Below are 13,498 nucleotides of genomic sequence, written 5' to 3'. Positions count from 1 at the left end.
CACATGATTAAATTTTTCTTTTTCTTAGAACACATACGTAACCAGATATAACCTTTAAAATATGGAGTGTGCCCTGCTTTTATTAAAACTTGGTATATTTGAATTCAGAGTTTCAAATTAAGGGTTGGTATTTGAATTTAAAAAGAATTTTTTACTTTGTAGAGGTAAACAAACCAGTTTACTTGAAGCATGGTACATATTAAAAACTTTTATTAGCAAAATACATAGACATATATATAGAAAAGTAGAATAGTACATTGAACTCATATAAACCCACCTCCTAGATTTAATGATTACTAATATTTTGCTACATTTGCTTTATATATGTGTATATTTCTATGTATATATAAATTTCCTGAGCATTTTAAAAGTAAATGGTGGCAAATGAGGGTTTTTTTCTTTTTGTGTACTATACATTTGTATTATAAATGTTACATATATTTTGAACTTTGATAATTTCATTTAAGGATTTAGCTTGAAATTTACTCTTTTAAAAAAATCATAAGAGGGCTTCCCTGGTGGCGCAGTCGTTGGGAGTCCGCCTGCCAATGCAGGGGACACGGGTTCGTGCCCCGGTCCGGGAAGATCCCACATGCTGCGGAGCGGCTGGACCCGGGAGCCATGGCCGCTGAGCCTGTGCTCCACAACGGGAGAGGCCAGACAGTGAGAGGCCCGCGTACCGCAAAAAAAAAAAAAAAATTCATAAGATGTATTATCTTTGACATATCTTCCAGAAAAAGGATAGTATCCTATATAACCACAAAACCATTATCATTCCTAGCAAAATTATCAATAAGTCCCTAATATATAATACTTGTACCATATTCAGATTTCTCTAATTGTTCCAAAAACATCTTTTATTGCCTTTAAAAAAATACGAAAATCTAGTCAAGAGCTACCCATTGTATCTGGCTGTCTCTTGAGTCTTTTTAAATTATAGAATTGTCTCTTACCTACCCACCCCCTTTACCACCCTCCCTCCTCCTCCCATAATACAGATTTGTTGGCTCTGTTGGGAATGTCTGACATTTTGTATTCCTGATAGTTTCTTCATGGTCAGTGTAACTTTTTCCTCTATCCCCTATATTTCATATAAACTGGGAGTGAGATTTAAAGGTGTTTCAGGTTCAGGTTAAACACTTTTGGAAGAGTAGTTCATTTAGCAATGCTGTGTACTCATATTGTTTCACTTACAGGCATGTAATGTTTAGTTGTCCCACCATTTGGATGCTGTGTTTGATCACCAGGCCAAGGTGATGACCACCAGATCGTTTTATTGTAAAATTATGTTTGTCTTTTTATATCTTGCAAATAATCTGCGGCATGGTACTTTGGCACCAGGTATGTCAATATCAACCTTTCACCTAATGATTTTAGCCTTCATTGATGATTGTTGATCAGCTATTTAATTATAGTTTACGATATGGTAATTAGTTTTAGATTCTATTACATAGTTGTCTTCAATAAAGAAGGTTTCCCTCATCAATTAGCGCTATTTTGTTGCCTTGAAATAATGTTCTACTTAAAAGGCAGAATAAATGCTTAGGTCTTTCCCTTTATATAACCATTTCCAGAGTGTAATAGTCACCTCTAATGGCGGTGGATGAAGTCGGTCTTTTTTCTTTACTTTGTGGTTTTCTCTTTGGAATATGATATATATCTATATTATAAATATTGTATATATTTTGGACTTCGATTTCATTTGGGATTACTATTTGATATAAATTTTCTTTTGTTACATATGTATATAATATATCATCATTTACATTTTTTTAATAGTAAGAAGACATTACGTTGGATAACAGGAAGAGCTGTAGAGTTTGCAGGTGTCAACTGTGGCCTTAATAAGCACATTGATAGCATCAGCGATAGACAGATGGTAAGTTTATTGAAGTCTAGAGTGAGTATATTTTACACATAGGTTTTCAAGCTTTTATTTACATATTTGAGTGATTAAAGAAATCTCTCATAAGAAGGAAAATGTAATCACATATTTTGTTACTAGAATTTCTCAAAGAGCTTGTGGTTGCATAAAACATGTTGACCCAAGAAGTCTAAAGAACTGTATTGTGGTTTTCCCATTTAATGTGTGTTTTGGTGTCTTTGCTTCTAAAATACCACTTCTTACTCCTTCATATTTTACGTATTTTAGCCATCCACAAATATTTTTTGTGCACCTATTTTATGTATGGGACTATGACTAAATGCCAAATTGGAGTAGTGTGTATCATAATCTGTGTTCTCAAGGAACATGGCTAATTGGGGAAATAAACACATACAGATGAAAATATGTCAGTAAAACCTACAATGTGAGAATCTAAAATATCTAAGGAAGATTAGTACTGGTAGTAAGTAATGAAGGAGTATAGAAAGTGTTGAAGAATTGTAGAGAAATACACTTTTCTGCCATTCTTTGGCCCAAAGCTGTATATGGTTCAGCAACTGGCTTTTCCCCTTAAGAATATGTCTCAGAGATCTTTCTGGTTTCTACATTATACCTTCAACTTTTCATAGCTGCATAGTATTCCAAAGCATGATTTTTTTTTTTTTTTTGCCATAATTTATTTAACCATTCTTTATCAATAGTTAGTATGTCCAGTTATTACTTATAATAGTTCTTATGACAGATGGATGCATTTTAAGATTATTGGTTACCTTAATTTGGTTACATTTTCTATAAATACTGTCTTTTTTAGTGACACGCCCTTTGGTACCTTGATGAGATTTAGTATCTACCTTCAGCTTATCAAGCAGTAGACTTAAAATCATCTTGTAGGGTAACTTAATCCCCAGTAAATGATTGTATTGGTTCTTAGTAGCAGTTGTTTCTGAGAGAGATGTTTTCTGATCTTGTCTGGGATTGTGCCATATTTGAGTCTTCTAACTTCCCTATATGTTCCTTATAGAGAAATTCTTGTTTTTGTTCCTTTTAGAGGGATGATTTTTGTTTTCGTTCCTTTTATGGTGGTTTTAAAGAGCTAAAATACTATTGATATATTTGATTGTTAGTATCAGTTTTCTTAGACCTGTTATTTCTAGATGATTGATATTGAGTATTAAATAGAATATCTTTCTTGACTGTTATAGAAATTTATTTCTGGATATTTTTCCATAAAGATAAGTTCTTTAAAATTACTAGCCCTTATATGCATGTAACAGATTTATTCATAAACTGATACAGGAAAATTTTTAAGTGTTAGCACTGTGTTGATGATGTAGTTTTTAGTAGGAAAGTTTTTTCCTAAAGTGTTGTTTATTGGTATATCCACTTTAATGGCAGTACTGACCATTACCATACCACTTCTAGAGTTCATGTTTACTTCTACTACTATTTATAGACTTCATGTTCACCCTGAATTTTTTTTTAGTGGTTAAAAGAACATATATCCTTATCTGTTAAAAAAAAAAAAAGAACTAGAGTTAATAAGACCTCTGCTTATCTTTCTCCCCTGCATCAGCAGGCAGACTCTCAACCACTGCGCCACCAGGGAAGCCCCATGCTGAAATATTTTAATGGTAATCTGTGAGCAAGTATGTATTGGTTAGCTTCTCTCAGGTTAAAACTGAATAATAGAGGTAGAAGAGCTTGGAAAATGTGTATATGAAATTTATATATATATTCATGGTATCACTATTAATAACAATTTATATTATTTGTTTTTAGGTTCTTCATTTGAGAACCAGCCCTTTCACATTTCTCCATAATATATCAAACCTTTTTACCCATCCCAATTTCCCATATCCTTTTAGAATATTTAGGTCAGGTATGTATATGAAGAAGCTACACAAGCTTGTTTAGTGTATTAATGAGGCCTTCTTTATGGAAAAATGAAGATATATAAAATCAGGTGATAAAAGTTAAATGTGAGCATTACTTAAGTGAATAAATAGGATTGAAGTAAACTGGATCTACAGAGTGATTGGGAGGTAGTGTCAGCTATGTATGTTTTTTGTTTTTTGTTTTTTTTTGTGGTACGCGGGCCTCTCACTGTTGTGGCCTCTCGCGTTGCGGAGCACAGGCTCCGGACGCGCAGGCTCAGCGGCCGTGGCTCACGGGCCCAGCCGCTCCGTGGCATGTGGGATCTTCCCGGACCGGGGCAGAGGACTCTCAACCACTGTGTCACCAGGGAAGCCCAGCTATGTATGTTTTTATACTTAAGAGTTTCTTCCCTATACTGGTTGGATACTTAAACTGCCTATATGTTTAGATCCTTTTGCATATAGGTAGACACAATAAAAAAAGAGGTGGAAGGATAATATAGTTTGCAAGCTGGAGGAAGTGTACAGGGAAGTCCAAGATTCACCTTTAATTGATAATAGTGGTTGTTTTTTCCCGTGATGATGAAAGAATGTATATATAATAGATTATTTGGAAAATGCGAAAAGTAGTTTATAAAAAGTAGATTAAAAAAAAGTAGTAGTTAAAAATAAAGTTACCATTACCCAGGATTTCCTTTCCAATCTAATATAGTCCAGTCCCATTTAGGTGTCTGTATAAATTATATTCAGTTTTGTGTCTTGCTTTCTTTTTTAACATAGTTTTTAAAAATCTCTAGTTAATATCCAAAATACAGTCTTTAATGGCTGTATAAAATTCCATTCTTATGAATTTACAGGGATATTGTATCTAGTAGAGTCTAGAAAACCTGGGTTCAGATCCCAGTTTTGCTACTTAAGAGCCTTAAGCCTGATAACTTACTTTTTCTAGTCCTTAGTTTTCTTACTTGTGAAATAGGCATAATATTAATTACTGTTTTAAGAATTAAGTAAAATCATGATCTTAACATTCTAGCTGGTATATGTTAAGTATTTAATACATTGTACTTACCGTCATCAGAAAGTTTTTTATCATTTCTTTCTCACCAAATATTTAGTTGTTTTCCATTTTTCTTTATAAAAAGTTACAGTATTTTGAACATCTCTATATAAATATTTATGTAAATCTGTGATTATTATTATTATTATTATTTTTTTTTTTGCGGTACGAGGGCCTCTCACTGTTGTGGCCTCTCCCATTGTGGAGCACAGGCTCAGCGGCCATGGCTCACGGGCCTAGCCGCTCTGTGGCATGCGGGATCTTCCCGGACTGGGGCACGAACCCGTGTCCTTGCATCAGCAGGCGGACTCTCAACCACTGCGCCACCAGGGAAGCCCTGTGATTATTTTTTATGATGAGTTCCTAGAAGTAGAATCAAAAAAATGGGTCAAAAAATATAAGTAACCTAAAATTTCTTGATACATAGTCAGTGCCATTTTGCTTTTCAGAAAGGTTATACCAGTTTACACTCATCACAATGTATAAGAATTTTTATTTTACTCTAGCCTTGCTAACACTGGCTATTGTCATTTTTAAAAATTATGTTTTATTTAATAGGCAATATAAAAATGTTTTAATCCTATATTATCTCTTTTAATTTGGTTTTATTAATGGGGTTAAACTTTTTAATGTTTATTGAGTATTTCTGTTTCTTCTTAGAATTCTGTACCTATTGCTTTCTCGTTCTTAGTTCTTTTTCCCTGCCTTAATCCTTTATTCATCAGCAGAAATTTATTGAGTGCTTACTATATGTTAGACATTGTTTTAGTATTGGTATTTAATTTTGATATTTACTATAGTTTAGTGATGGCAATGCAGGAGTGAACAGAATTGACAAAAACATTTTTTTTCAAAGAGCTTACTTTTAGTGTCAGTATACAGGCATTAAACAAAATAAACATCAAAATTATAGAGTGATAACTGCTTTGAAGCAAAAAATAATGAAAGGAAGATGGAGAGAACTCTGTGTGCGCACGATTTTACACTGGGTCGTTAGGGAAAGCCTCACTACAAAGGTGCCATGAGTAAAGTCTTGTAAAAAGCAAGTCAGAGGGCTTCCCTGGTGGCTTAGTGGTTGAGAGTCCGCCTGCCAATGCAGGGAACACGGGTTCATGCCCCGGTCCGGGAGGATCCCACATGCCGCGGAGCGGCTGGGCCCGTGTACCGAAAAAAAAAAAAAAAAAAAAAAAAAGCAAGTCAGATACATATCTGGGGGGTGGGGAGGAGTGCATTTCTGGCTATGAATCAAGTGTAAGGGCAGTGAAGCAGGAGAATACTGGGTGAGTTTAAGAAAGAGCAAGAGGGAGACTAGCAAGAAATGATTTGAGAGAGTTATTAGGGAACCAGACTGTTTAGGATTGTAACTAGGCCATTTTAAGAACCTGGGCTTTTACTCTGCATGAGATGCAGAGCTATTGGAGGTTTTAAAGCAAAGGAGTGACCTGATTTGACTTACGATCTACTGATTCAACGCAGTCCCTGTCAGTGTACTGTCTGACTTTGCAGAAATTGACGAGCTGACTCTAAATTTCACATGGAAAATGCAAGGGGCCCGGAATTGCAAAACAGTCTTGGAAAAGGAGAACAACATTGGAAGACTCACATTTCCTAATTTTAAAATTTACTGCAAAGCACAAGAATCAGGACAGTGTGATACTGGCATAAGAATAGACATATAGATGAATGAAATAGAACTGAGAGTCAAGCAGTAAACTCTTATTCTCATGGTCAGTTGATTTTTAGCAAGGGTACCAAGACCATTCAATGGGGAAAGAATAGTATTTTCAACCAGTGGTGATGGGACAACTGGATATCCACATGCAAAAAAATTAACTTGGACCCCTGTCTTACACCATATACAAAAATTAACTCAAAATGGATTGAAGACCTAAATGTAAGAGCTAAAACTACAAAATTCTTAGAAGAAAGCATGGCACATATCTTTGTGACCTTGGTTTAGGCAATGGTTTCTTAGGATACCAAAAGTGTAACTGACAAAAAAAAAAAAATTCATCAAGATAAAAAATATGCTTCGAAGGACACCATCAAGAAAGTGAAAAAGACAACCCACAGAATGGGAGAAAATATTTTATATTTGATAAAGGACTTGTATCCAGAAATACAAGGAATTCTTAAAGCTCAGTAATATAGACAAGTAACCCTTAACTTTAAAAATGGGCAAAGGATCTGAATAGACATTTCTTCAAAGAAGATATATGAATGCCAATAAGCACATAAGTGATGGTCAATGTTAGTTATTAGGGAAATGCAAGTTAAAGCCACAATGAGATACCATTAGGATGGCCATAGTCAAAAAGAGAGACAATAACAGGTGTTGGTGAGATTGTAGAGAAATGGGGAATCCCCATACAATACTGATAGAAGTTGAAAATGGTGCAGCCACTTTGGGAAACAGTCTGGCACTTCCTCAGAAGGTTAAACATAGAGTTACCACATGATCTGAATATACATTGAATTTAGAACTGGCAAGATTTGCTGAATGATTAGACATGAGGTGTGAGGGAAAGAGGAGGCAAAAATGACTCAGTTTTTTTTTGCCTCAGCAACTGGAAACTTCTATTGCTGCAGTTGAGAGGATTGTAGTTAGGGGGGGTCTGCAGTGGAGTTTCAGAAGATCACTTAGACATGCTTGGTTTGAGATGTCTATTGGATACACAAAGTGGAGATGTTCAGTGGGTAGTTTGGTGTCGGTATGGAGTCAGGGAAGAGGTGCAGATTGGAGATGTAAATTAGTTAGCATTTTGTTAGTGTTTAAAGCCATGGAAAGATCACCAAAGGAGTGGGTAAGCTCCACTGTTTCCAAATTGAGTGATGAGGAAATCCTGAGAGTGGCACTGTCCTGAGAAGATAATGTTAAACGTTCTTTGGAGGAGGGATTTATCAGCTGAGTAAATGCGGCTAGTAAGTCTAGACCATTAGATTTAATTTCATTTTCTCAATGTTGGTGTTAAAGAGATATACAGTCTGGCAACCTTGCTAAATTATCTGGGTAATCCAACGGATAATCTGTAAATTCTTTTGGATTTCATATGCACTCAATTTTAGTGTCTGAATAACGATGGTTCTATTTCCTCCTTTCCAATCTTTAGAACTTTTATTTCCTTTTCAAGTCTTAATGCTCTGGCCATGAGCTCTGGTACAATGTAGTTGATTATATGACTTTTCTTCTTTATTTTGTTAATATCAGGAATTGCATTGGTTGACTTTCAAATATATTTTTTAAATTAATTAATTTTATTTTTGGCTGTGTTGTGTCTTCGTTGTTCGCGTGGGCTTTCTCTAGTTGCGGCGAACAGGGTCTACTCTTCATTGTGGTGCATGGGCTTCTCATTGCAGTGGCTTTTCTTGTTATAGAGCACGGGCTCCAGGTGTGCGGCCTTCAGGAGTTGCAGCGTGTGGGCTCTAGAGCACAGGCTCAGTAGTTGTGGAGCACGGGCTTAGTTGCTCCGCGGCATGTGGGATCTTCCCAGACTAGGGCTCAAACCCATGTCCCCTGCAGTGTCAGGCAGATTCTTAACCACTGCACCACCAGGGAAGCCTGACTTTCAAATATTTTGACAACCTTATATTCTTAAAATAAATTCAGATTACTGATGCATTATTCTTATCAGTCACTAATATAATTTTTGTATTTTATGTAACATCACTCATAATTTATGTATTACTACTTTAATATTTTGTTTAGGAATTTTGTATCTATTTTCATGAGTGAAATAGGCTTGTAATTTTTCTTTCTTTTAATAACTTGCAGAGTTATCAGGTTATATTGGCCTCATAAAATGAGTTGGGAAGTGTTTCTTCTTTTTCTAGTCTCTGGAAAAGTTTGTATAAGATGGGTATTAGATTATTTAGTGGAATTTATTTTATTACTTTTTTACAAATTAATTTATTTATTTTTGGCTGCGTTGGGTCTTCGTTGCTGTTTGTGGACTTTCTCTGGTTGTGGCGAGCGGGGGCTACTCTTCACGGGCTTCTCACTGTGGTGGCTTCTCTTGTTGCAGAGCATGGGCTCTAGGCGTGCGGGCTTCAGCAGTTGTGGCTCGCGGGCTCTAGATCTTTCAAATATTTTGACAACCTTATATTCTTAAAATAAATTCAGATTACTGATGCATTATTCTTATCAGTCACTAATATAATTTTTGTATTTTATGTAACATCACTCATAATTTATGTATTACTACTTTAATATTTTGTTTAGGAATTTTGTATCTATTTTCATGAGTGAAATAGGCTTGTAATTTTTCTTTCTTTTAATAACTTGCAGAGTTATCAGGTTATATTGGCCTCATAAAATGAGTTGGGAAGTGTTTCTTCTTTTTCTAGTCTCTGGAAAAGTTTGTATAAGATGGGTATTAGATTATTTAGTGGAATTTATTTTATTACTTTTTTACAAATTAATTTATTTATTTTTGGCTGCGTTGGGTCTTCGTTGCTGTTTGTGGACTTTCTCTGGTTGTGGCGAGCGGGGGCTACTCTTCACGGGCTTCTCACTGTGGTGGCTTCTCTTGTTGCAGAGCATGGGCTCTAGGCGTGCGGGCTTCAGCAGTTGTGGCTCGCGGGCTCTAGAGCACAGGTTCAGTAGTTGTGGTGCACGGGCTTAGTTGATCCACAGCATGTGGGATCTTCCCGGACCAGGAATCGAACCCGTGTCTCCTGCTTTGGCAGGCAGAATCTTCAACACTGTGCCACCAGGGAAACCCGTAGTGGAATTTATTTATTTTAAAAAACTAGAAAAAAATTTTTTTGGCCATGCCACTCGGCATGTGGGATCTTAGTTCCCCAACCAGGGGTGGAACCTGAGCCCCCTGCAGTGGAAGAGTGGAGTCCTAACCACTGGACCGCCAGGGAAGTCCCTTTAGTGGAATTTATTGATGAAGCCATGTAGACTTGGAGTTTCTTTGTGGGAAGGTTTTAAATTACAGATTTCATTTCTTTAATAGATACAGGACTATCAGGTTTTTAAAATATCTGGTATGGTATGATGTTTGTTTTTTAAAAAATAATATGTGCATTTCATTTAAAGTTTAAAATTTATGGATGTTAAATTGTTTATGATATCTTCATCTCTTTTTTTATTTTTTACAACCAAGACAAAGAATTTATTCATTAATTTCAAACTAACAGGTGAAAAGAAAGCAAATTTCTTCCATAAATTGTATATAGACATATACTGGACTCCTAAAGAGATGCATCAGAGTCTTAAGATAATGAGAGTCTTGTAAGACAAGATTCATCTCTTTTTTTAAATGTCCGTGGGCTTGACAGTGATGTCTCCGTTTTCATTTCTGATATTGGTTGTTTGTGCCTTTTCTGTCTTTTTTTGATCACTCTTGCCAGTGATTTATTCTTGTGGTTTTTTTTTTCCCCCAGGGAACCATCTTTTGACTTTTTCGATCCTCTGTACTGTATAGTTGTTTTCTGTTTTCTCTTTGCTCTTTATTATTTCCTTCTTTCTAGTTTCTTTGGGTTTGATTTGCTGTTTATTTCCCCCAACTGTTATTTGGATGCTTAGATCATTTATTTTTTTAGCCCTTCTTCTTTTCTAATATATGCATTTGTATGCTTTTCTTCTACGCGTGACTTTGTTTCTCACAAGTATGGATATATAACATTTTTATTTGGTTAAAAATATTTTCTAATTGATATTAATTATTTTTAAAATTAATTTTAATTAGTATGTAATTATAATGAATTCTTCTTTGATATATAGACATGTATTTCTTAATTTTCAAGTAATTTGGTTTTCTAATTATATTTTTGCTACTGATTTCTAGAATAATTCCATGTGTACTTGAAAATAGTGTATTCTGTGGTTATTGGGTGCAGTGTTGTATAGATAATAAGTCGTTATAGTATGGCTCAAATCTTTTATGGCCTTACTGTTTTTTCTCTCCCTTTTCCCACCTCCTCCTTCTCCTCTGTGTGTCCGTGGTGGGGACCTCCTTGTTCTAATAGTTACCAAGAGAGGGCTTTCACTAGTTGAATGCAAATTTAGAACTGCTGCATCTTCCTGGTGGATTAGACCTTTTGTCTTTGACTTTTATCATTGACGTAGGTTACTGGTGATTTAGACATGAGCAGTTGTTAGTGTAGTGGTAGAAATGGTGGGGGCAAAATGCTGTCTAAGAAAGAATGGAAGGAGAGAAATTGGAAAGAGTTGCCATTTTCCTGTAAATTTTTTTTTTTTTTTGCGGTACGCGGGCCTCTCACTGTTGTGGCTTCTCCCATTGTGGAGCACAGGCTCTGGACGTGCAGGCTCAGGGGCCATGGCTCACGGGCCCAGCCGCTCCATGGCATGTGGGGTCTGCCCGGACCGGGGCACGAACCTGTGTCCCCTGCATCGGCAGGGGGACTCTCAACCACTGCACCCCCAGGGAAGCCCCTTTTTTTTTTTTTTTTTGATATACAGGTATTTAAATTTAAATGTGGCTAGATGTGGTAGTACTTCTTTTTCTTTATGACCTTCAATTTGTACTTTTCTGTATATAAAGCTTCTTAACTTCCTAAAATGGGATATTCACTTGCCCAATGGAACTTATATTCTAGAACAGTGCTGTCCAGTAGAATTATGGAAAAGTTCTCTGTGCAGTATGATAGTCATTAACTACATGTAGCTATTGAGCCCTTGAAATGTGACTAGTGTGACTGAGGAACTGAATTTTTAATTTTACATCCTCTTTTTCAAAATTAGACTTTTTGAGATTGTAGATTCACATGCAGCTGTCACAAATAATACAGAGAAATCTCCTGTGCTTTTCACCCAGTTCCCTCAATAAAAGAAGCATGTTTGCAAAACTTAGTATGGCATCACAACCAGGATATTGACATTAATACAGTCAACATATAGAACATTTCCATCACCACAAGAGTCCCTCAAATTACCCTTTTATAGCCATACCTACTACTACCCTCTCCTTCCTCCTCCTTAACTTTTTTTTTTTTTTTTTTAAAGTAGTCTCAAATCTCAGAATACTTTATTTACTTATTTATTTTTGGCTGTGTTGGGGCTTTGCTGCTGCACGTGGGCTTTCTCTAGTTGCGGAGAGCTGGAACTACTCTTCGTTGTGGTGCGTGGGCTTCTTTTGTTGCGGAGCACGGTCATCCGGGCTTCAGTAGTTGTGGCTCACGGGCTCTAGAGTGCAGGCTCAGTAGTTGTGGCACACGGGCTTAGTTGCTCCGCGGCATGTGGGATCTTCCCGGACCAGGGCTCGAACCCATGTCCCCTGCATTGGCAGGCAGATTCTCAACCACTGCGCCACCAGAGAAGCCCCCCTCCTCCTTAACTTTTGACAACCGCTAATCTGTTCTCTATTTCTATAATTTTGTCATTTCAAGAATGTTAAATAAATGGGGACCATTCAGTATATAGCCTTTTGGGATTGACTTTTTGTACTCAGCATAATTCTTTGGAATTTCATCCAGGTCTTGTGTATCAATAGTATATTTTCTTTTTATTGCTGACTAGTACTTCATGAATGGAAGTAACATAGTTTGTTTAACCATGTTACCCATTGAAGGGCATCTGAACTGTTTTCTAGTTTTTGGTTATAATGAATAAAAGCTGCTACAGACATTTGTGTGCAAGTTTTGGGGTGAAAGTAATTTTTCATTTCTTAGAGATAAGCACGCAGAAGTGCAATTGCTTAATTGTATGGTAGTTGCAGGTTTAGTTTAAGAAACTGCCAAACTCTTGTCCAGAGTGGCTTTACCATTTTACATTCCCATCAGCAGCATATGAGCCGTCCAGCTTCTCTGCATCCTTGCCAGGATTTGGTGTTGTCATTATTCTTTATGTTAGCCAACTTAATAGATGTGTAAGTAATATTTCATTGTAGTTTTAAATTGCATTTACTTAATGGCTAATGATGTTGAAATCTTTTATGTGCCTATTTGTCATCTGGATATCCTTCGGTGTAATGTTTTTTCCCCCCATTTTCTAACTGAATTATTTGTTATTTTTTCCCCCTCTGATTTAATTAATCAATTTATTTATTTATTTTAAAAACGTATTTATTTTTGGCTGCGTGTGGACTTTCTCTAGTTGCGGCAAGTGGGGGCTACTCTTCGTTGTGGTGCACGTGCGTCACATTTTGGTGGCTTCTCTTGTTGCAGAGCATGGGCTTTAGGCACGCAGGCTTCAGTAGTTGTGGTGTGTGGGCTCAGTAATTGTGGCTTGTGGCCTCTAGAGCACAGACTCAGTAGTTGTGGCACATGGGCTTAGTTGCTGTGCGGCATGTGGAATCTTCCTGGACCAGGGCTCAAACCCGTGTCCCCTGCATTGGCATGTGGATTCTTAACCACTGTGCCACCAGTGAAGTCCCTGTTTTTACTTTTGAGTTTTGATAAAGTTCTTTTATATATTTTAGATACTAGTCCTATGTTAGATACATGGTATGCAAGCATTTTCTCTCAGTCTGTCACTTTTCTTTTCATCCTCTTAACAAGGTTCTTCACAGAACAAAAGTTTTAAATTTTGATGAAGTACAGTTTATCAGTTTTTCCTTTTATGGATCATACTTTTGGTGTTTTTGCCTAGCCTAGATCCTGAAGATTTTCTTCTTCTTTTTTTTCTTTCTAAAAGTTTTATAGTTTTATGGATTTAAGTCCTTGATCCTTTTTTTTTTTTTTTTTTTTTTTTTTTTTTTTTTTTTGGGGGTATAG

At 36.2% G+C, this 13,498-nt stretch overlaps 1 protein-coding gene across 2 annotated transcripts in view; it reads left to right on the top strand.

The window, feature by feature from the left end:
* N4BP2 (NEDD4 binding protein 2) overlaps positions 1-13,498 on the top strand; it is a 117,399-nt gene that overhangs the window by 12,591 nt on the left and 91,310 nt on the right. For both annotated transcript variants that reach the window (XM_024731677.1, XM_024731678.1), the window contains one exon: positions 1,780-1,879. The gene's annotated coding sequence lies outside the window, so the exon portion shown is untranslated. The remainder of the gene's footprint in view (positions 1-1,779; positions 1,880-13,498) is intronic.

The sequence above is a fragment of the Neophocaena asiaeorientalis genome, unplaced genomic scaffold (assembly GCF_003031525.2).
Source record: "Neophocaena asiaeorientalis asiaeorientalis breed wild unplaced genomic scaffold, Neophocaena_asiaeorientalis_V1.1 scaffold39, whole genome shotgun sequence".
Classification (NCBI taxonomy): domain Eukaryota; kingdom Metazoa; phylum Chordata; class Mammalia; order Artiodactyla; family Phocoenidae; genus Neophocaena; species Neophocaena asiaeorientalis.
The sequence above is the reverse complement of the archived record's forward strand: the minus strand, read 5'-3'. Positions and strand labels throughout refer to the sequence as shown.